The sequence below is a fragment of the Lissotriton helveticus genome, chromosome 7 (assembly GCF_964261635.1).
Source record: "Lissotriton helveticus chromosome 7, aLisHel1.1, whole genome shotgun sequence".
Taxonomy (NCBI): Eukaryota; Metazoa; Chordata; class Amphibia; order Caudata; family Salamandridae; genus Lissotriton; species Lissotriton helveticus.
The window spans coordinates 704812614-704835173 of NC_136068.1; positions in this window are offsets into that span (position 1 = coordinate 704812614).

The window sequence follows — 22560 nt, forward strand, 5'->3', positions numbered from 1 at the left end:
ATAAATACCTTTCATAATCAATGTTCCTTTTGTGAAGAAATTTTCTGTTTAGAGCGTCACACAGGTTTGTGTAGGAGGACGCAGCATCGGCTGGAATTTCCTTTGTAATCTGACCAACATCTTTCCTAATTAGATAGCATAGTGCAATCAGTCGCTGGTCCTCATTAGTCACATGTGAACCTTTCATAAAGTCCTCAAAATCTTCTAGCCATTCCTGCCAGCGAAGGCTAATTCCTCCCCCAGATATGAGAACTAGGGGTTCCGGCGAGCGTAGAAAAGGAACTCCGAGCATGGAAAGTCCGTGGCCTCCTGTCTGGGATGTTGATGTAGGGGACTCCAGCCTGGTGCTGGCACCAGCGGAGCATGATGCTTCCTCAACGTTAGGGACCCAGACATGGTGTATAGATATGGGGTGTACAGTTAGGCAAATGATTAGCAGAGAGGTGTCTGAACACAAAAAGCCTCACAGCGCCTGACACCTGGCGCGGATGCAGTAATGTTGACGATGTCACCACTTGTAGTAGAGTGCAGGATCAGCAGCAAGGGACCCAGGAGTGCAGCAGTCGCAACAGCTAGTATACGCAAGCAATACTAGCATCAATAGTCTTCATGTACATGCAGCAGGAAAATGTGTGGGCCACTCCACCATTTGTTATTTGTCTTTATTTTCCAGTAAATGGCATGTATTTAAGTCCTTTTTGCAGGGCCACTGTATTTCTCAGTGCTTGCCTGACTTCAAAATGGCCGCGTACAATCATTGCAGGGGATTGGATGAGGCGCCTGACCTCAAGATGGCCACCGGGGAAATCTCACTCCTCGCGAAAGTACAGGCCAGGATCGGGTATTGCCGGCAGAGCGGGAGCAAGGTAGGCACTGGGGACCTACTTGGAGAGCGAAAAGCAGCCACCGGGTCCAGAACAGGAATCCACATGCCTCCTGTAGGCGCTCGCAGGCAACAAACAACAAGGCAGGCAATGCACAGCCCGGATCATGCATGACCGGGGTGGGTTCCCAGGTCGCGTCTACATGGATGCACAGCAGGATTTGAAGAGTAACTCACATTCTCATGATACTTGACCAAGGAAGTACAACACTATTGTTCAAACATATAGTATTAATTGTATCTCTAAAATAGTTTGACATTTGCTCATATCCAAGGTGTTAGGCATGTGGGATGCCTGAGAGTTTGGATGAGTAAAGGATTTAACAATCTTAAAAAAGTTTTGGAATAATTTATTAAGTCCTTGATTCCTAATATGAGATAATTACATTTGGCTGTTCTGATCATTTGTGTGAATTGTAGTACAGCACCCAGGTATTTTAACTTATTATCTATGCTATAACCTTGCCTGCGTAAACACTCACATTTTTTACTTTCATAAACAAATAATCTGTGAGTTTAGAGCGATGAGAAATCCACATAGTAATTTAGGGTTCAGGTAATGATTTAAGTAACCAATCATCTTTCTTCATTTTAATAACATTAATATCTTTGTCATCCCAGTTAAATGCTGGGGCAAATTTATTGAGCATTGCGATAACGGTGCTGTTAGTAATTTTGTGCCAAGCACGTCTCTCACTTTTTATTTTTTGGGGTTACATATTTATGTAGCGCAAACTCGACCCAAAGGTATTGGAGCGCTTTACATGAGCACTGTATTTACGTTACACATTCAGGCAAGGGGAGCTTAAGTGATTGCCCAGAATCACAGACTGTGATTGCAACCCCGAGGCTTGAACCATGGTTTCCAGCACCAAAGTCGGCAGTCTAGCCGACGGACTACATCCTCTCCCCAACTTCAACCTAGAGTGCTTTTATCTTGTGAGGAATGAACAGTAACTTGGTAAATTGAATGAGAAAGCGATGTGCCCATGAGAGTGGGTCACATTTAGTTATCCAAAATTATTTAGTGAGGAGAATATAAGATCAATTGTGTGACATTTGACAGGAATAGGTCTCTTAACGAACTGTGAAAGCTAAAGCAATTTATATAGATCTAAAATATTACCACCATTATGGTTAGGAGGACAATCTGCCTGAATATGCTAATTTCCCAGAATTAACAGATTGGGAGAGGATATATCTAAAAGGGACAGAAATTCTAAACATAGGGAACTGAAACTAGGATTAGAAAGAGAAAATAATTAAACAACATTACAAGTAAAGGAGCAAGAAGTAGATAATTCAAGTGTAAAATCAAGCAACTCAGCAGCTGTAAAAGTCCCCAGAGCCAATTGTTGTGGTGGAGTAAAACATTTTTTTTTTTAATTCAAGCCAACCTGTCTCCTCTCCTCTACCCGTTACATTACAAAAACGTCCTCCAACCAAGTTTTGGTGAGAAGAGAAAGTCTAGCTCACGATTAAGGACCACATCGTAATATTAGTATTGTGCTTGTGTACAGAATCCATATTCTTCAAAGCACAGTGAAAACCGTTATTATTCTCCGAGACCTTGTGGGATTTAAGCACGGTACAAAGAACAGGGTGTGAAAAATTACTTGGAAGGTTAGAATGAGATGCATTACAGGGATCAAGCCCTTTAAATTGGGCATTGAAGTAATTAACAGTTATCGGGCAGGAGGCAAATTAATGAGCATGGCTATAGCACTGGTCGCTGCATGGCACTGCCGGGTGCAAACAGGTTTGCCTTTGGTGTGCCTTTGGCATGCACACTATGTGTGCACAGTGCACCAACGCAGTCCAGCATGCTTAATATAGGTTGTGTCTCCTCTGCACACAACAAGTGTGCACCAAAAGACCCTAGAACACTAACCCACAAATGTATTGGGGCTAAGTCTTGCAGAAAGCAGGGAAGCAACAATGAATTCAGTGAGACAGCAAGGGGCTGTTTAGGACTCTGAGGGCGTATGATGAAGACAGTATTTAGGGTATTACAACAAGGATTTCAGTGAATTAGAAAGCACAGTGACTGGCAGCAGTTAGAGTGGGTGATGATAGTGGAAGGGAAAGAGGACAGTTAAATGTGTAGCGTAGACTTTGCGGTGGTCCAAAGGAGCACAGCATGATACAAACTAGTCTCCTGAAGATCAGCTGTGAGGCTACTAATGGATTTCGACTTGTCATTGAGGTACTTGGGGTTCCGACAATTTCTCTTTCTATTGAGTTTTGTCTTCAGCAGTGCCTTGGAGAGTAGAAGAGCAGTAGTGGTGCAAGTCAGGGGTTGAGGTTTGTCTGGAGAATGTGCAAAGAGTACATTGGAAATTTATGGCTGACCAAAACGCATCATCAACAGTCTCATGTGATGCGGAATTGAAAAGATTAGTTGCAGTTCATCTGACAAAGCTAAACAGGGATTGACTTGTAATGGTAAGTATGACTAGACATATTAATAACTTATTTTTTTACAAAAGCATTTCACACCATATGTCTGCTTTTTCTAACATCTGTAAGTAACGCAAATTTTTTCCCAACATATGGGTCTCAATTTACTGATCTGAGAAGTGGTAAGCATTCAACTCACTGAGCCAGCCTGCCATCTACTGGGTAGAGTTGGAGACCGAATGGTATTGAATGCCATGCGAATTAAGCCATTGTCAGAGGAAAACGTACATTGTTGAAGGGGAAAGAGTCAGTGATTTAAAAATGAGAATGTGATCCAGAGGTTTTGCATCATGGTGGGGCGAGCACAGGTAGCATAGTTAGGGAGTTGTCTGACACGTCAAGTTCACCAGTAATTACTTTAATAGTCGGAAGGTACAGGGAATCTAAGGCTGTATCATGTTCTGATGGTTCTAGAGTGAGGTGACAGAATATGACAAGAGTTCATTTGAATAGGGCTAGGATTGTAACAGTGATATCACCAACATAGCGGGAGGGTCAACCAGGTGTACTGCAAAGTTACTCTGCAACAGGTAGTTAGGTAGGTCCAGCAACCACACGACTTTCCCGGCTCACCAAGGGACATGGTACAGAACTTTTTTAACAGCAACCCATTCATATTCTACTAAGACATGTTTTTTGTCTCCCCTAAGGCCAGAAAACACGATTGGCTTGGTGTTGCTGCAATAAGAGGAATGTAAGTATGAGAAAAATGTCTCTGTAATCTTTCAAGAAGCATGTAACAAACATTGTAAAGGTCACGGACGTGACACACACAGGAGCCGGCATATGAAAAGTTCAATGCAATTTGCTCTGCATTTGAAATTTGAGCTAGCTCATATCAACAAAATATTCGAAATAGAAACATGAAAAGCTTTTTAGTACAGACAACGTTTTTTGCAGTTGTTGATTTTTGCTTTTTCTTTGCCAGTTCTTCATTTTCCCTCTTTGCAGACTTTAGCAATTTACATTCAGCTGTGCCAAGTTCTTGTCACACAGTGTGATAATTTCTGTGTCCCGCAAATATATTTTTCGCTCTAATCCTCCCAGCTAACCTGGGAAATGTAGCTACATATTTTGTCTGTAAGGTTATTCTTTGTATAGATTTTCAATGTGCAACGTCATTGTGCAAAAGAAGAAAACTGTTTGCTTGTGTAAAAACATGTCTGTGTAAAATAATTTGAGAAGTTACATCATGTGTCACAAAATTCACAATGTCGTGAATTTGAAAACTCTATTGAGTTAAAAAAAATCCATAGACGTTTAAAGGGTTGCAAAACAAAACTTTGCACAACGTACGTTCTGATAACTATGGTAAAATATCCAGATGAAATAAAATAAAAAAAACAGGGTGTGTTTGTTACACCGAGGTTGGTGGAGGTCTCACACAGCACAATGCCCAGTAAATCCAGAAACAAAAGACATTTTTGCCTTGGAGCAAGATCAACGGTAAATCAGTACCTGAGCAAGGAACATCAGCCTGTGGAATGAAGAGGAATTACTTTTATTTCAGAAATAATTGTGAACCCGACCTAGACATGGTGCAGAACCTTTAAGCTGAAGATTAGGTCCTAACAAGTTCTAGCTCAGCACAACTTTAACACCCAACATGATAACCACAAGTAACCAGGAGATTACTTTCAAGATGAGTTATTTGGAGAATAGTGAAACTAGTGGGACATTCTTGAACACCTTGGTGCCCGAGAAATGTAGTTCAATGACAACAGACACTGACTAATCCAAGAGGCTCAGCATTACAAAATTCAAATACATACTAGTAAAGATCCCACAGAAAATATTCCCACTCTAAATGCTTATCCATCACAACTGACACATTCAGCACTCTTGCTATGTGCAACATATCGCTTACATCATAAAACACATGGGCCCTCATTTATGAAAAGTGTTGCATCACTGCGTGAAAACAACAATGCAACACTTTTCAGTGCACCTCCTTGCGACACCATGGATGCACCGCATTTACTGTGCGGCGCACCATGTCGCAAGGATTCACAGATGCGTTAATATTCCTGACATATCTGTAGGCGCAAAAGTGGAGCATTGATGAGGTGTGTCTGAAAACAGATGGAACTCCAGAAATGTGCCCTTTCACATGGCCGCAAGCCCCATGTGAAAGGGACTGCGTCACTTATGCCTGCTTCAAGCAGGCGTAAGGATCTCACAAAGTGACGCCCTAGAAGTGGCGCAGTGAAATCTCATAGATTTCACGGCGTCACTTCTACGTGGCTTTCCTACGTTGGAACACCCAACCCGCATACATTATACCTCCCGCAGGTTTAATGTAGGGCTGGGGTTTACTAGTGGGTCAAGAAAAAAGGTTTGGGTCCTGTATCTGTACTGGCTTGGACCACTCAAATATGCTGAACAAACAAAAGGGCCAGACAGATTTTATTTTTTTATTTTTTATCCCACTCAGCCAATAAGTACTGGAGGGTTGTCTATTTTATTTGAGTTTTTTATATTTTTAGAAAAGCATTCATCAATTTTAAAATATGTCATCAGATAGACAGTCAACAAACAGTGAGAAGTACATATGAACAAGTGAAATGTGCAATAATAGGCAAGTGCTGTACAAGTGCTCAAGAAAAATATTGTCAGTTAATACAGGCGACACCAAACAATAAAAAATCATATACCTAACGATACATTCTCATTAGGAACCAGTCCTTTCTATTAGGTACAAAGACAAGCGGACCTCGGGTTAAAGAGAACTGCCTGCCTGTCTCACTAAGCCAAGGATAGGAAAACTAATTAAGGGGTTACACGTCTAGGGATCACACAGTGTGGATTTGAGCAGCCCTAGTGGCACCCTTATTCTTTTTCCAAGGCTCAGGGTCAACGCTTTTCTAACCGCAACGTTAGTAGGGGTTCTCCTCAGGACACGGACTGGATGGAAGCCAAAACTGGAAATGACAAGAGGATGTCACTCGTAAGTAGTTGCAATATCGCTCATATGGAAGTCGCAGTGCAATGGGGAGCCTCTCATATACCGTATTTCTTTCAGGAAGGACGTGCTTTCTGCAAAAAGGTGGAGGATTGTCAGAAACGCTCCCCTGGTATATGGACAGAGCTGAGCTGGAGCCAACTGTTTAGGTGGCGACCGGCACTGGGGCTCGAAGATCTCTCTGGCACTTTCTCGTGTTAATCGATGCGTCAGCGGTAGTGATTCACCGGACGGTTTGGGCGGTCATGGCGATCTGTTTGTTTCACTCGGGAACGGCGTTCAGCTTGCTTTACTAGTGACACATCTGCCTAGATGCACCACTTTGTAATATAGGGCGCAGTATGGCACATTTTTTACACCGCTGCGGCATCACAACAAGTGACGTAACAGTGGAGTAAGGGCCTCATATATAAGGCTCTCGGAGTCCTAGGTACCGACATCAAGATTGTATTAATAAAGTGGACGCCCACATCTGAACACACACAGTCACTAACAGGGCATGGTACCACACTCTTACTGTCAATAGAATGTCTCCTAAGAATGGATAGCGCAACTCCTCAAGGCGCCCCTGGGAAGGCATAGCCCGCACTGCGACCCCTCACTCACCCCTAACACGCTGTGAAAGATTCAGTCCAGACTTCAGACTTTATCACATCATGTCAGTCTTGTCAATTTTCTCCTGGCACATAGTTGGCCAGTCCTAGCAGGGTGTATGCTTCTAGCTGACAAACATGGTTCACTTCAAATAACCATCATGTAATGAGAGATGCACTTGCCTGTGCTCAGCTTTGAAGGGACAGTGAATATGTGCTGCTGGTAGTGGATGTCAAACTACAGCCTTGCACGTTGCTGCTTTTCTTTGTTTAGCGCTGTGTGTGTGCATCCATGAGCATGCGCCAACGTGGACCTGAATTCCAAGCTTGGCTCATGCACAGCCTAACTTGCCATGAGCATATGGGTTGTTATAAATGTGGAGACATAACAACCATGTTTTCATCATCAGCATCTTAACCTAACTTCAGTTACCCATGTCAGTCCTACACCGATGATTCAGTTTTTCTTATTTTCCTCCTACACCAACCAGCTTTGAAGTTTCTAGCTGTTTGTTTGCACTTTATTTCCAAATGAACCCCCCCATTCTTGCACCTTAAATTTGCCAAGCAAGAAATATTGCTCTCTCAAGCTCATCACCCACACGAATGCCCTGTTCTCTTTCAATTAATTCTCTTCCTGCTTCTCTTCCTCTACCTACCTCAGTTCTCAATGTTGGTGCCATCTTTGGTTTCTCCCTTTCCATTTCCATTAATGTCACCTTGTTCTCTCACTCATGTATATTTTAATCGCACACCTTAATTAAAATATTTCACATCCTCTCCCTTCGCTTCTAAAGACCGTCATTCTCCTTCTTTCTCTTCCCTTTTTAGGGCTTCTAACCCCGTACCCTTGTGCTCTCTCTGCTTGCACTTTTGCTCTATTATCTACTTTTCCACTACCTTTTTTCTCCCTTGTCTCTATCTCTCGCTCACTCACTATCTTTGTCTCACACTCTCTCACGTATGGATACTTTCTCTTGTCAACTCCAATTGCAAGCTCCTTGTACACTGTGCACATCTTTCGATTGCCTGGCTATTCGTCCTATCTCATCAACTCTTCCACGAGCTCTTTTCTTGTTCCCGGCCTTCGTTTTTAGTACTGCTTAAGTCCGCCCTATGATCATAGGTAATGCTAGCACCCCTTGCAAATTCACCCAACTTGTAAACTAATTGTATTAGCATTTTTTTGTCTTTTGAGTTACTTATACTATTGCACTGCCGTGTTATTCTTTATGCACAAATGTTTCTGAAAATTCTTAATAAAAATCTTTAGAAAATAAATATATAATGGAACGTTTTTCCCACGTCTTTCCTTTGCCTTCCGACACTTCATCTTGAGCTATGCTTAAAGCCCTCTTTTTTCTATACCCGTGTATTTTTTTTCCTGACTACTCCTGTCTTTGTTTTTGTGAGAAATATGTTGTATGCTGGAGGTAGAATTAGAATATGTGTATGTCAATGTTTGATTTGGAATATTCATATTCCATCCTTGGAGGCTGGATTGGTGCGGTTGGAATACGAAGGCAGTTAGTTCCTGAGCTGGTACCTGTAAGTTAGCCTGAGGAGCTATTAGCAATAAACCTCTGTTCAACTACATACTATTGCCTCATGAGTCTTAGACTAGCACCATAAACTAAGGATTTCACTCAACAAAGTGTCAACAAGCGTCTTACCAGCATCAAATCCATTAAAGAAGTAAACCAGATCACAGAAGCACGTCTATGTACTGGATTCCCAACTTCTATGAAGCAATTGGTTACAAACGCGATATAAATAAAATCAAACAGACAGTACTGCATCTGAGAGAAAATGTGTGTTGTTATGCCAGGCAGTGTGTTCCCCACTCCCACTTCAATAGGATCTTCCTTGGAGTTACTATCTGATGATTCCTCTTGACTTAAAAATGCAACTTTGAGACAGAGTGCAGGATAAGCCATCTGGAGGATAAGGAAGTGAAGGTCTGCAAATCTCTCAAAGAATTATCAGTAACAACGAACTCTCTAACAAGACGCCTGTCTGAATTGGAGGATAGAAACCGTAGAGGGAACCTACATATTTTTGGGATTACGGAGGGATCCGAGGATATTGCTGGCTCATGTATCTCTTTTCTAGAGTCCTGGTTCACGCAAGCTACTAACCTGTCCTTCAGTAATCCTTTGGAATTTGATCGAGCCCAAAGAGTCCCAGTTCGTGTTACGTCAAATCAAAGCGGCCTCAGACCAATTGTGTGTAAACCCCTCAGATACCAGCACGTCGAGCAAATTCTGGCCTTCATGCGCAAATCAATCTTATTCTTTGGAAATCTAACAAGATCTTTATTTCCCAAGACTACAGCAAAGAGACGGTGGACACTAGAAAAGGCTTTCTGGCCCTCAGACCAAGGTTACATGCCCTAAACTATCAGTATGGCTTTGCAGGACCGGCAAGATACAAGGAGTCCCTAAAATATTCACAGATCTGTCACACCTGAAGAAATTTCTTGATGGCCCGGATGATCCCTCAATTGACACTACAACATCGAGCGCTCCTGGTGTGGGCACTTGAAGTCTGCCTCATGCTGCGTCTACTTTTACTTCTATAAAGGCATTTTTCTGTGGCCTAGTTTGCCAATAGGCTTCATAACAGGTTTCCTTTTGTTCACAGGCACTCCAATGTTATGGTTGCGTGTTATACCATGCTACTGTTCTCTTGTCAAGCCTTCCTGTAATTTGTTGCCTTTATCCAGGTTCCCTTCTCTGATGACAGTTTGGATCATGCGTCTTATGACCTTACCGGTGTCTATTTACTATATCATTCCAATGCCCGCTTGCTCTGGTCCTACTGTCATGTTGCTTCCACATAGTCGAATGTGATTAGAGGCACAGAGCCACATCCCGGCCCATTCATAGCGGATACGGTTGTAGTATACTTAGGGTCAGTTAGTGCTAGCCCTTCTTTTAAGTGCTGAGTTGTTTGTTATCCTTTTGCCTATGGTTCGTTAATATCCAAGTGGTACAACCTCAGGCTAGGCTCTGGGAATCCACTAGCTTTACTTGCTTTCAGAGTTATAACGAATAAGGTTGTTGATCTGTGTTAGCTCCACAGGGGGGGAGTTGTTGTTGTCTTCTCCCTGTCACCATGTCTTTGAATTACTTCTGGGGTGGGGGGGAGGGTTTGGGGTTTGGGGGGGTTAGGGAGGGGACCCTGTATGCTTTGTTGTTTGTCTTCCTTATGTTTTTCCTTTTCAGTCTAATTTCAGCCTTAGATAGCTGCACTTCATACTCCAGTGATAGAGCCAGAGCCGAGTACTTATCTGCGAGCATTGGTACAAAAGGTTTCTACCATACTATCGACTCCATTTTTACCAAACAATAGCACGCCTTTTGGGTCAAGGGCCCAACTCCGCAGGTATTCATGATAATTTTGTGGGGTTTCTATGGTACACATGATATGACTTGTTGTGGAAACTAACTCCCTTTAGTGTTATGGCTCACAACGGTAAGACTATTAAATTTATCTCGCTGAACGTTAAGGGCATCAATCACCCGATCAAAAAAAGAAAAATAATTGATTATATCTACAAACAAAAGGGTGACATAATACTACAAAACAAAAATTGACTCGTCACAGTTTAATTCAATGAAGAATAAAACGTACAGTGAGGCGGTGGGCTCAGATGCCATTGTCAAAAAATTGACCCTAATTGCAAAAAAAGCCAATATTTACATATTACAGTGTACCACAGATGCCAAAGGTAGATAGGTTTCGACGAAACTCTCAAATGACAACAGGGAATTTTATGTCACCAATGTCTACGCCCCTAATAAAGACGACACAGGTTTCTGGAAAGAGCTGTGCGACCACATCAGCACGATTCCGGACGATGCAACACACATTTTAGGTGGGGATCTTAACCTCCCACTGGATCCTCTGTTAGACAGAGATTCTCGCTGCCCCTTTCGGCCAAAAGCTTCGCATAAAGCCCTCATCAATCTATGCACCCGTTTCAACATGATAGACTCATGGAGACTTCAGAACCTCACTGGCAGAGACACTACCTTCTTTTCACCTACCTATAAAGCATACTCACGTATAGACTATATTCTCACCTCTGGTCACACCTCTGCTGAGATTGAAGAAACCTAAATTGAGCCACGAGTAATCTCAGACCACTCCTGTATTACGATGTCCTTAGCATAACAGAATGAGGTCAAAAAAACAAATTTGTGGAGACTCAATAATGCTGTATTAAAGAAAGAGACTTATAGGCAAACTATCGAGTCGGCGATTCGAGAATATCTTGCACTTAACAAAAGATGGGACACGTCTGACCTTACAAGGTGGGAGGCTCTCAAGAGCCCCATTAGGGGCGTAATAATTAAGATACGAGCAGCCATGAATAGAGATGCCAACAGTAACCTGGCACGACTAGAACAGGAGATATCAACTCTAGAAAAAGACATATACTTTCAAGAGACCCCCTCATCATGAATGATATAATGAATAAAAAATATGAATACAACAAAATAGTAAGTGAAAGAGCAGGAATTCGGATAAAGAACCAAAAGAATTTTAGGTTATGTGACTCCAATAAAGCCGGTAAGAGTCTTGCATCTTACCTGAAATTTAAACTACAGAAAACAGCTATTAAGAGTTTAACTGATCAGGCTGGGACCTCCCATTCCGACCCCATCCGAATCGCGGACATATTCAAGGACTTTTATAACTCCTTATATAGCAAAAATAAGGATCTCGACAGCTCTAAAATAGAAGAATACTTACCAAATTGCACACTCCCCTCGATCTCAGAGCAAGACCAATCAGAACTTAATCTCCCAATATCCGCTACGGAAATTGGAAATGCAATTAAAACTCTGAAAACCAGGAAAGCACCCGGGCCTGACGGGTTTAGCGCCATGTTCTATAAAAGCTTCTCCTCAATCCTGACTGAGCCCCTCAAAGACCTGTACGAGGAATTCACTACCAGTGGCCGAGTTCATGGTACCCCAGCTGAAGCCATGATAACGGTAATACCAAAGGAGGGAAAGGATCCATGATCCCCCAAAAATTACAGACCAATCTCGCTAATTAACTTTGACTGTAAAATCTATGCTATGATACTCGCCAAATGGATTCAGAAATTACTTCCCAAACTTATTCACCCCTCACAAGTAGGCTTTCTAAACAATAGACTGTCCAGTGACAATACACGCATACTAGCACACATTTTAGAAAGGGCAAAGCTGACTGAGTCGCCAACTATCGCAGTCACCTTAGATGCCGAAAAGGCCTTTGACAAGGTTGACTGGACCTACTTGGAATCCGCCTTAAATAAATTTAAACTGGGCATGGACTTTTTCCGTATGGTGATGGCTTTATACACCAACCCCTCAGCCAGAGTAAGAGCGGGCGGCTGTCTTTCATCATCATTTAGTTTAGAACAGGGCACACGACAGGGATGCCCCCTCTCCCCCTCTCTTTTCCTGCTCGCTATCGAACCTTTCCTTCACCACCTTTGGACTAATGACCTAATTAAAGGGGTTGACTTTGGCGGTTACACAGTTAAAATAACGGCATATGCGGACAATGTCTTGGTAATGTCCGAAGATGCGGAGGCCGCAATCCCAGCCTTGATGTCTTCAATACCGGACTATGCCGCTGTTTCGAGCTACAAACTTAACAGGGACATAACAGAAGTGAAGCTTCTAAATAACATCGGGGATAAAAGTGTTATGGGCAATTCAGGCTTGTTTTGGCAACCTAAAAGTTTCATGTACCTTGCCCTGGAATTCGAGAAGGACCTAATTAATACCCTTAAAACATACGAACATGCCCTTTACAAAAAGATTTCATCCCTCCTGGACGGCTGGTCCCCAAAATTCTTGTCATGGTGGGGTAGAGCAGAAATGTTGAAAATGATGATAACCCCCTTAGTAAATTATCTTACCTGTATGCTGCCCATGCTGTTATCAGATGAATTCCTAAAAAAGGTATACAACCGTTTTAATACTTTTCTATGGCAGGGCAAGAAACCGAGGATTTCTTTGCGTAAACTCCAGTTGCCTAAGGAAAAAGGGGGTATAGGACTGCTGAACATTAGGTGCTACCAGACTGCATACTTATGCAAGCAGGGAGCTAACTGGTTTCTACCTCACGAAGATTATACACCCGTGTGGGTGCACATTGAGAGAGCGATCATTAACAATATGCCTCTTTCCGCAATAATGACGACTGATGTTTCAGCCTTCCCACACTCCAAATATTTCCTGCTCAACACAAAAAGGGCCCAAGCCTAGAAAGACACTACAAAGTCAAGGTCAAAATAAACAAATCCAATCTGGCCTCTTTATGGCATAATCTGAGTTTAAAAGTGGATGGTAAGACCGTCTACTGGGAACATTGGTCAAACAAGGGGTGAACTTGGTTAAAGATTTATTCAGAGGAGGGGAGAGGGTAAAAAATACATAAAAATGTCCTCATATGCCAAAAGTTCTTATGTTGTTAAGTCAGAATGTCAATATAGGCCACTACTAGCTATATGGGTGGTTATATTAGGTAATGGCTCTTAGTATGGCATCTAGTAACAAAATCCTTTCCTGGAATTTAAATGGTATTGGGAGCCGTAAGAAACAACAAATAGTGTGTGAATTCTTAAAAACTATTGAAGCTCATGTATACCTTCTACAAGAGACCCATCTCGAAGCAGAGGTGTGTGGTCAAGTATTTGCAAAACTCAGCTGGGTTCAGGAAGTTCTTTGTTCCAAGCAAAAGGGTTCCACTAGAGGAGTAGCTATGATTGTGCGGGCAAATAAGGGAATTAGGGTTCACAACTGGGGAACTGATCAGTCCGGGCGATGGTTGGCGGCAGTCCTCTCTATCGGCAGCTTTATTTTTTCATGTGCTGTTTATTACGGTCCTAATGAAGACAACCCCGGCTTTCTTCGAAAATTAGAGGAGTATATGATACAGCACACAGCTCCAGTTATATTAGGAGGCGATTTCAACCTTATATTGGATTCCCAATTAGATCGTACTTCTAAAGCCAAATATAATTGCCCAAATAAATCCCTTTTAGCCTTGAGGAATATCATGAAGGACTTTACTTTACAGGATGCCTGGAGAGTCAAGCATGGTAACCTCAGGGAATACTCTTTTTATAGCAAAAAGTATAAACAATACTCCAGAATAGATTTTTTTCTTTTAGATCAAGCTCTTTTGCCTGATATTGTTTCAATCTTGTATATCCCTGTAGGACTGTCGGATCACTCTGTGAGTGAGCTAAAAATTAACTTTAAGGCTAGCCCCTCAGAGTACAGATGGACCCTAGATAGGACCATCCTTTTAGATGATGAGACTAAAATCAAGATCAGAGGGAGTCTGTCGGAGTTTTTTCGATTTAATGAGGGTACAGCTTCGGTACAAACAGTTTGTATTTAAGGGGCATTCTTGGTTCACAAATGGCATTAAAAAGAAAACTTAGGAAAGAAGCTGAAATTATTGATCTTGATTTGATTAAAATGAAGGAACAACAATTACAGTTAGTAGTTATGGAAGATAGAGGTAGGATTCCGGCTCTTGAAAAAGAGCTTCTAGAGCTACAGACAGGTTTTAAAGCACGAGTCGATAAGATAAATAAGGACAAGTGGGAAGTGAGTAAGCTCCGTAACTTCAAATATGGAGAAAAGTGTGGCTCTCTCCTGGCCTGGAAGGCTAGGATGGAGAGGAGCAGGAATAACATTAGTTTATTAATCCAGCGAGATTCAGGGCTGCTCCTAACAGAAGATGTTGAGATCAGGAGAGAGGCGCTAGAGGATTCATGGAGGACTTATATCATGAGGAGAATAGACGTGGTGTGGAAGAGCTGGAAAAATGGTGGGCTTCGAGAGAGCTACCCCAGTTGAGTGAATCCGATAAAGCCTTTTTAGTTACTGAGATTACGGAAGGGGAGATACGGGGCCAGTTAATAAAGATGTCTAGGAACAAGGCCTCTGGTCCGGATGGGCTACCGACGGAGGTGTACAAGGATAATTTGGATGAAATCCTAGCTCCATTACTGGCACTTTTCAACAAAATTGTTCTGCAGGGGCAGCACACCCCAGCCTCTTGGTCAGAAGCCACCATTACTTTAATAGCAAAACCTAACAAAGACCCAAAAAGATAGAGTCATATAGACCTATTTCTCTTCTTAATTCAGACTTAAAAATTTACTCAGGTATACTTACATCTAGATTGGCAAAAATAATTAAGTCCATAATCCACCCTGATCAGAGGGGTTTTATACCAGGCCATCAACTCAACGAACTCACGTTTCAAGGTGTAGGCGCAATAGATTTCCCTTAAGCTCACTGTCGCTGTGGGAATACTCTTTAGAGAAAGAATCCAGTGCTGAGGAACTATTACCCTGAAAATCAAAACAGCCTTATGCAGCGGCGGGCGGCGTATTCCCATGGCGACAGTGAGCTTAAGGGACACACTGGCGCCAAGTTAGAAGCACCTAGCACGAGAAGGGTATTCACATACCAGACAAGAGAAAAGAGCCTCCATTCCCGGGCATTTTGAAGAGTATATTGGTCCTGAGGAGAACCCCCCTTAACCATCGGGTTCGAAACGCGTCGACCTGGTCCCATGTCACACAGAAAATATGTACAAATAGTGTGATTCATTTCAGATCTTGTGAAAAGGATATAAAATCTAAGAAATCTATGAATATTTAGAAGATTATTTACATTCTTTGTGTGTTTAATTTTGACATTGGGATTTTTGTTTTGTCCCCTACGGGGTGATGTTGTTTTTAAGTGAATGAGGGATGAGAATAAGTGAGGATTGAGTGTGATGGCCAAAGATGTGTGTGGATGTGTGGTTAATATGTATATTGTGGAATAATATTGTATATAAAGTCTCTGTCAGTGTTCTCAATACTTGTTTATGCACAAAAAAGTCTCGCTTTTGTAAATGATGTATCATTAATTAAAACATCAGGGGCCAGATGTAGGTAATTCCGATTTACCTACTCTTAAATACCGAATCATACCGATTCGGTATTTAAGAGTAGGTAAATTGGAAGTAGGCAGATGTAGGTAATTTTTATTTTACAATTACCGATTCTGTAAGATTCTGTAAGATTCGGTATTTACCGATTCGGGAAATACCGAATCGGTATTCCCCATTGATTCCTATGGGCCTTGAAGCCCATAGGAATCAATGGGAAATACCGAATCGGTATTTACCGAATCGGTAAATATCGAATCCTGGCAGGGGGAACGGGGTGTCACTTTGACACCCTGTAGTACCCCAATTGCAGGCTTGTGTGCCATGTGGCACACAGACATGCCCTAAGGGCATGTCTGTGTGTCACATGGCATAGGTGTACATGCACAGATGTGCATGTACACTGGAATTCGGTATTTTACCACCCAATAGGATTGGGTGGTAAATTAAGAATTCCTAAGGGCCTGTGGCACTGCAAACTGTGCCACATACATATGGATTTACAGATTCGGTATATTTACCGAATCGGAAAAAATACCGAAGCGGTAAATTTACCGAATCGGTAAATATACCGATTCTGTAAATTCCGAGCCACCTACATGTCAAAAGCCAAATACCGGTCGGTAACGGACAAATTCGGCCGTTTCCGACTGGTATTTGGACACCTACATCTGGCCCTAGATGACGTAATTCAAAAAACAGACAGTTATGTTTGGTTCATAAAGTCTTTTGCACTAAGCACGCAGAAAGTCTAGTCCAGTATTGGCATTTGTTCTGTTCCTTCGTTAATTTGACTCAGCCTTACTGGGTCCGAGTCAAGGCCCTTGGTTGTTTTTCATGATCCACCATGAGCCTCAAACGAGTAGTTCTAGTATTATGTCCCGCGTTATGACATTGTTATTCTCACATTTGTCGCAGATATGATTTCTGTCACTGGTGCAAGCGCATCTGCAATCGCAGCCATAAGGCTATATTACTTAATTATGCTCATCCTTTATTTATTGTTCCTATAATTTCTCCTGTGTTTCCTTTTGATTTGATTTGATTTGTTATCATGTCTTAGCTAACATTGTCACTACTGTTTCCGAGATTGTCTGACTTTTCATTATCATTATCATGTATGTTACTCAGGTTATGACTTTGCTTATAAATATTTTCATCCTGTATTCTTTTGTTTCTTGTATTGTCGGCCCTTTCGTGTTCTTAATAAAAACGATTTGAATAAAAAAAAAAATGTAGCTATCATGAGTACTACACTGGAAGGTATGAGGTTTGATCCAGGGGCTAAGATTCTTGCCATCTTGAGTACAATGTTTTGGTTGTCCTTTCTTTATGCCTTAGTTATATACAGTCCTTATTTCATCTCAAGGGTTCTCTAAAGTGAAGTGGTGGTGTGAGGAAATACAGTTTATTATATGGTATTCTTGTGCAACCTCACCGTGTAATGAACTCACAAATCGTCTTGGGTCCAGCCAGGCTCGTTTGTAAACTCTTACTAGTCCTGGAGATGTAAATTATTATGAAAATCGTAAATGACGTCTTTTCACTCAAAATGCAAACAAGCATTGGCAACTACTTTGGTTAGCGGTTGCTTTGAAAACTTTGTGTAAACTTGTGTTCAGCTGCTTTAACCTGCTTTGGGTGACCAACTCAGACAGGGAGCAAGTCGGAGGAGCCAATAATGCTTAGCAGGTCAGTTACCTTGCAGCCACAGCAGTTGTGAGAAGTTAGCCTGGTTTATGATGTCCACTAGTTCTAGTGGGCTCCTTGCACAAGTCTACTCAACCCTTCTTGATGGTGGTTGTAAAGTCAACCTTATAGAAAGCTATCCTAGGGGTAGCAATGGTAAGCAGTCTTCAGGCTAAGACTTCAGAGAGCAAATTAAACTGGTTGTTTTACCAAATATAATCTCTTGAGTACCAAATGAAAGCACACCACACAAGGTATATATCAAATATGTATGTATTTATTCTAAACAAAACCCCTGCGGACTCTTTATGAGGTCAGAGGTAAAAGTACAATAAAAGGAACTTAATTAGCATACAATAAGTTGCACAGTAGACGTTTTGCCCTAGGGGCCGCACAAACCATATACTAAAATAGTGGTATATGAACCATGTGAGAAATAGAAAGCAGGCCTGGGGCCTGTGGAATTGCTGGGGCTACTCAGGACAACCAAAGGTTAGGATGTAGGAGGCCCACGGGAGACGCGTGCAGTGTCTAAACACAGCCGCGGGTTACCATTGACTTTCTATGGGGAACAAATAAGTTACAATTTTAAAGAAAAAGGTTGCAAGGAGGTGAACTGCGATGGAACCCCTTTAGACTAGGACTCTTGGAGAGTCAATACCCATGGGAGCATCGGAATACTCGTGTTACCTCACCCAGGGAAGCCAGGTGCATAGGTGTCTTTTCGTGTCGGGTTTCGTCATCGATTCCAATAGAGTGCTGCGAACAAGTGCTGCAGGCGACCAGAGGAAATGTGTCCGGGTGGATCCAAGGGTGGTTTGGAGATGTGAAGAACCTGAAAGCAGAGGATACAGAGTATGGGCCACTAGCCAGTGACCAGGGCGGTGATAGAAAGATGCCACTGAATGTTGGGTGATTTCAGGTGAAAAGGTGAAGTTTGTCTGTTTAGCCACGAGGACCAGGAGGTTGTCGTCGATGATCAGGAGCTGGATTAGAGCTGTACCATGAAGGATCTAGTTGACTGCAGTGTCGGTATCCGGATTGGAACCAACAAGCTGTAGGGATCGAATTTATAATAAACCGTATATTGGCCTAATATATCCAACATATATTCCTTGTACACGTATACTTGTAAATAGAATGAAGTGCATGTATTCAGTTAACTGTAGATACTCTTTCTGTAACAGTGCTATTGGCACGACAGAAACCATCTTGTTTCGTTTCTCTATGCATCACGGCGGTTTCTTGAAATCACGTGATCATGCCTTTCTTACTGAAACTTAGACGTCAGCCAAACTGCATGCGAGGTCTGACTACTGGTAGCTCAAGGGAAACTCAAGGTCGCACCTGCCTTCCTTGCGGGATGCGTACATTCTCACAAAGCCTGTTCTTGTCCTCCCCGGTTCAAGATAGACTAGGAGGCGTTCGGCTAACCTGCCCCCGGAATAGTCCAGGCTCAGAATACTAGCAATCAATTGTGCCTTATATGGGTATTCCTCTTGGCCCACTGACAAATTTAGTTTTTCCTTGTAAGGTGCCATCTTAATTGTGTGAAACGTATATATGCTCTGTACTTTGAATATGCTGGCAGTCTCCTCTGTGCACCTTGGTGGTTGTGTAGACCGGGGCTCCCCTGTCAGGGTTTTGACTTTGATGAATAAACGATTGAACTTTCTCTATTGCCGACTGAATTATTGATTATCCAAATGGTATATGGGTTATTAGTAAGTGTGACCCGTTAGAATTAATTTGATCCCTTCAGTTGGCGACTTCGCCGGGACTCCGCGATAGGGTCGTCTCCTCCTGTAAGCAGGAGTAGCGGGACAAGGAGGAGTTCTGGCCGAGTGGGTGGACAGAAAGAGGATCCTGATTTGAGACACCCGTTTGTGGTACGAAAATAAGCCGTTCCCCTCTCGAGACCAGTACCCCTCCCAGCTGTTGAAGACCCTACGCCGGAGTCCTACGGGCTTAACCCGAGAGAGGAACAGACTGTGTCGGTCTGTTTAGATATCGGCAGTGGAGAACCTGCAATCGACCTAAGTGCACCAGGTGAGTGAACTTTGAAATTAACTTGGATATGACTCACTTCAAGGAAGTGTTTCTTTTGGATATAAAGTTAACTGTTTTTGTTTGAAGGTGGCCGGGGAAGCCGGACCACAAGGGAATCGGGGGGATCTATCGTTGCGGCGAAGGGGCCTGCACGATCAGAAACCTCATGGGCTTGTTTTGTGATTAATTGAGACTACCTCCGATGCCTTAGTGAAGTACGGTGTTGCTCGCTCGGCCGAATTCTCTCTGAGACACCTCTGGGAGCAACTGGGTAAGCTAGTGGGCCTGGAGACGTGTCCAGATACCCGGCCCAACGAGAACAGGGGGTGCCCTGTGAGAAAATTCGAGGTTCATTCGTATTTGAAGACGTCATTTGCATTTGAATAGGTTTTGAGAACTAATTGCCTTGCACTGCTTTACAGCACTTTACGGTAAAGAAATGTATGAATGAAGTACTGTGAAAGGACGCGTCCGACTGGGTATGTGTGATTATATGTGAAAGGAACTAATAGAATAAAAGAATAATGCCGTGTTTCAGTAAAATATGTTTTGGGTGCTGTTGTCGGAGAGGTACGCGGCTCGAAGAAAGGCAGCCTGCCCCTCCCGAGGGCAGCCCCAGTTTCGATATGTACACTAAACATGGATTACAGCCACTTTTGTTTAACACCCTGTGGAATAAGTATACTAAGGACAATTCGGATTTACAGTGGCCTCTAACGGGGTCGTTTGATGAGAAAAAGATCAATTATATGCAGAATAAATTATTTATGAAAAAGAGTTGTCAGTCAATGTTTGATTCCTTAAACTTATGGTTGAAGGAAGCAAAAAGACGACGAATTAGGGAAGATAAGCTGGGGAAGATGAAATCAGGTCAGCCGGTTACACAGAAAGCTATGGCATATGATAAGGATAAAGTAGAAAAGAATATCGAACGAATGGATAGGCAGTTTCGGTTGAAAACAGATAAAAGCTATGTGGCCAGACCAGACACAGGGGGCGAATTGGAAGAATTATTGGAGACTCGACCACCTCCCTCTTATGCTCCGCAAGGCCTATATCCCGCCGTGCCTGTGGTACGTCCGGATCGGGCGGGTGCCGTTGCGGGCACCCTACCACTGTCGGGAATGATTGCTACGGCGCCCGTTGGCGGAACGGGACCTGAGGTTCCGCTTTCTCCTCCTTCTCTTCGATTAACTACCTCACCATTATTATCTCTTCGGCCGGACGCGGCCGTCCCTTCTCCCTTGCACCCAGTATTTCTCTCCCCGCCGACACAGACTTCTTTAGATCTTCGAAATATGGTTGGCCCAGGAGCCACACCCAAGCGGCCGATGCCTGACTCGAGTGATCAACGAGCTTTCACTCGGTCGCTGTTAGGGCAGGAGGAGAGAAGAGCTATTATAATTCAGGCATCCCAATGGATGTGGTATCCTATTTACACCTTAGAGGATATCTGGAGCACTATGAAAGATTTTGAACCCGTTGCACAACAATTGGCTCTAGAGAGCATGGCGATCCGATTAATCTCACTATGGGAACAGTGTTTTGAGGAGGGATTACCTCCTCAGATTTTGCGTGACATTAGGGACCATGCTCATAAATTCCATCTCCAGGTTGAAGAAGTATATCAGAATGTTAACACCCTTTTGAGTTATAGGGAAAGAATGCATCGAAAGAGCGCTGAATGGGGAGCGCAGCACCCCATGAGAGAAGTGCACCCCCTCTTTTTCCTCGAAGTACCGGAAATAAAAGACGTGAATAATGGAGTAACTAGGGCCAGGGTGGATGCCAGGCTTCAGGAACAATGGGTTTATACCCCTTGGAAACGGAGTGAAGTGCTTACTTTAAAGGCCCAGTTACCAGATCTTCGTAAGAATCCAACAGCCTATTACAAAGAATTAACTGAAGCTGCCAATTCTGCTATCATGACGGCAGCTGATATTGAACTGTTTTTTGGTCTCCTCATCCCGGTTGACATCTGGAGGCAGATTCATGATACTGACCATATTCCCGAGCTAGGGGGTACGTGGACCCAATTAAAAGATTGGGACAAAGAACGGAAACCCGGAGAAAAGCCCCGGGATGAAATATTAACTGTACCTGAAAAGATTGTTACATATATGAAAACACTGTTACCTCCAAGGAAGATAGATTGGGACAAACTAACAGCATGTAGGCAAAAGAAGGACGAAAGTGTATCAGACTTCTTTACCCGATTCGAGAAAGTGTTTATAGATTTTAGTGGACAGGATCTCTCTACAGAAGGTGGAATTCGAATATTTGTAAATAGGTTTGTGACGAATCTACTCCCGGAGGTTATGTCCCGCCTTCAGTCATCTGAAAGTACGTGGACTACAGCTGCACCGTCTGTCATTCTCAGTATGGCCCAATATTATGAGCATCGCGAAAATGAGAGCAAGGATAGATTGGAAAAGAAAACTAAGGATTTGAAGACAAGGGTGTTATTGCAACAAGTTAGCAGAGGTCAGCTGACAGGAAGAGGAGTGCGGGGCTCGTATCAAAGAGGACAGCCAGCAGGGAGAGGCAGAGGAGGTCCTCCGAATATCGGGATAAACCAATGTTCCTATTGCAAAGAAGAGGGACATTGGAGAATAGATTGCCCTCTCCTGCAAGGTCGAAACGGACCCAGTCGGGGTCGGGGTAGAGGTAGGGGAAATATAGATCCAAATAGTATGAGTAGGGAGGAAGTACAACATGAGAGTCCTCGCAAGAATCATTTTGATGACCCCCAGAATAGACAATATTACAATGAAAGCTATCATAATGACAGTTACGAGGATCAGGAGTACGCATGGGACAGCCAAGGACAGAGCGGGGGCCGTATTACAGTACCAGTGGACCAAGAGGGACCCTATGTAGAAGAACTATTGGGTACATCGGGAAAATTTTTAGTGGATACTGGGGCGATGAGTAGTTCAGTCGCCCAGGCTCTGGTC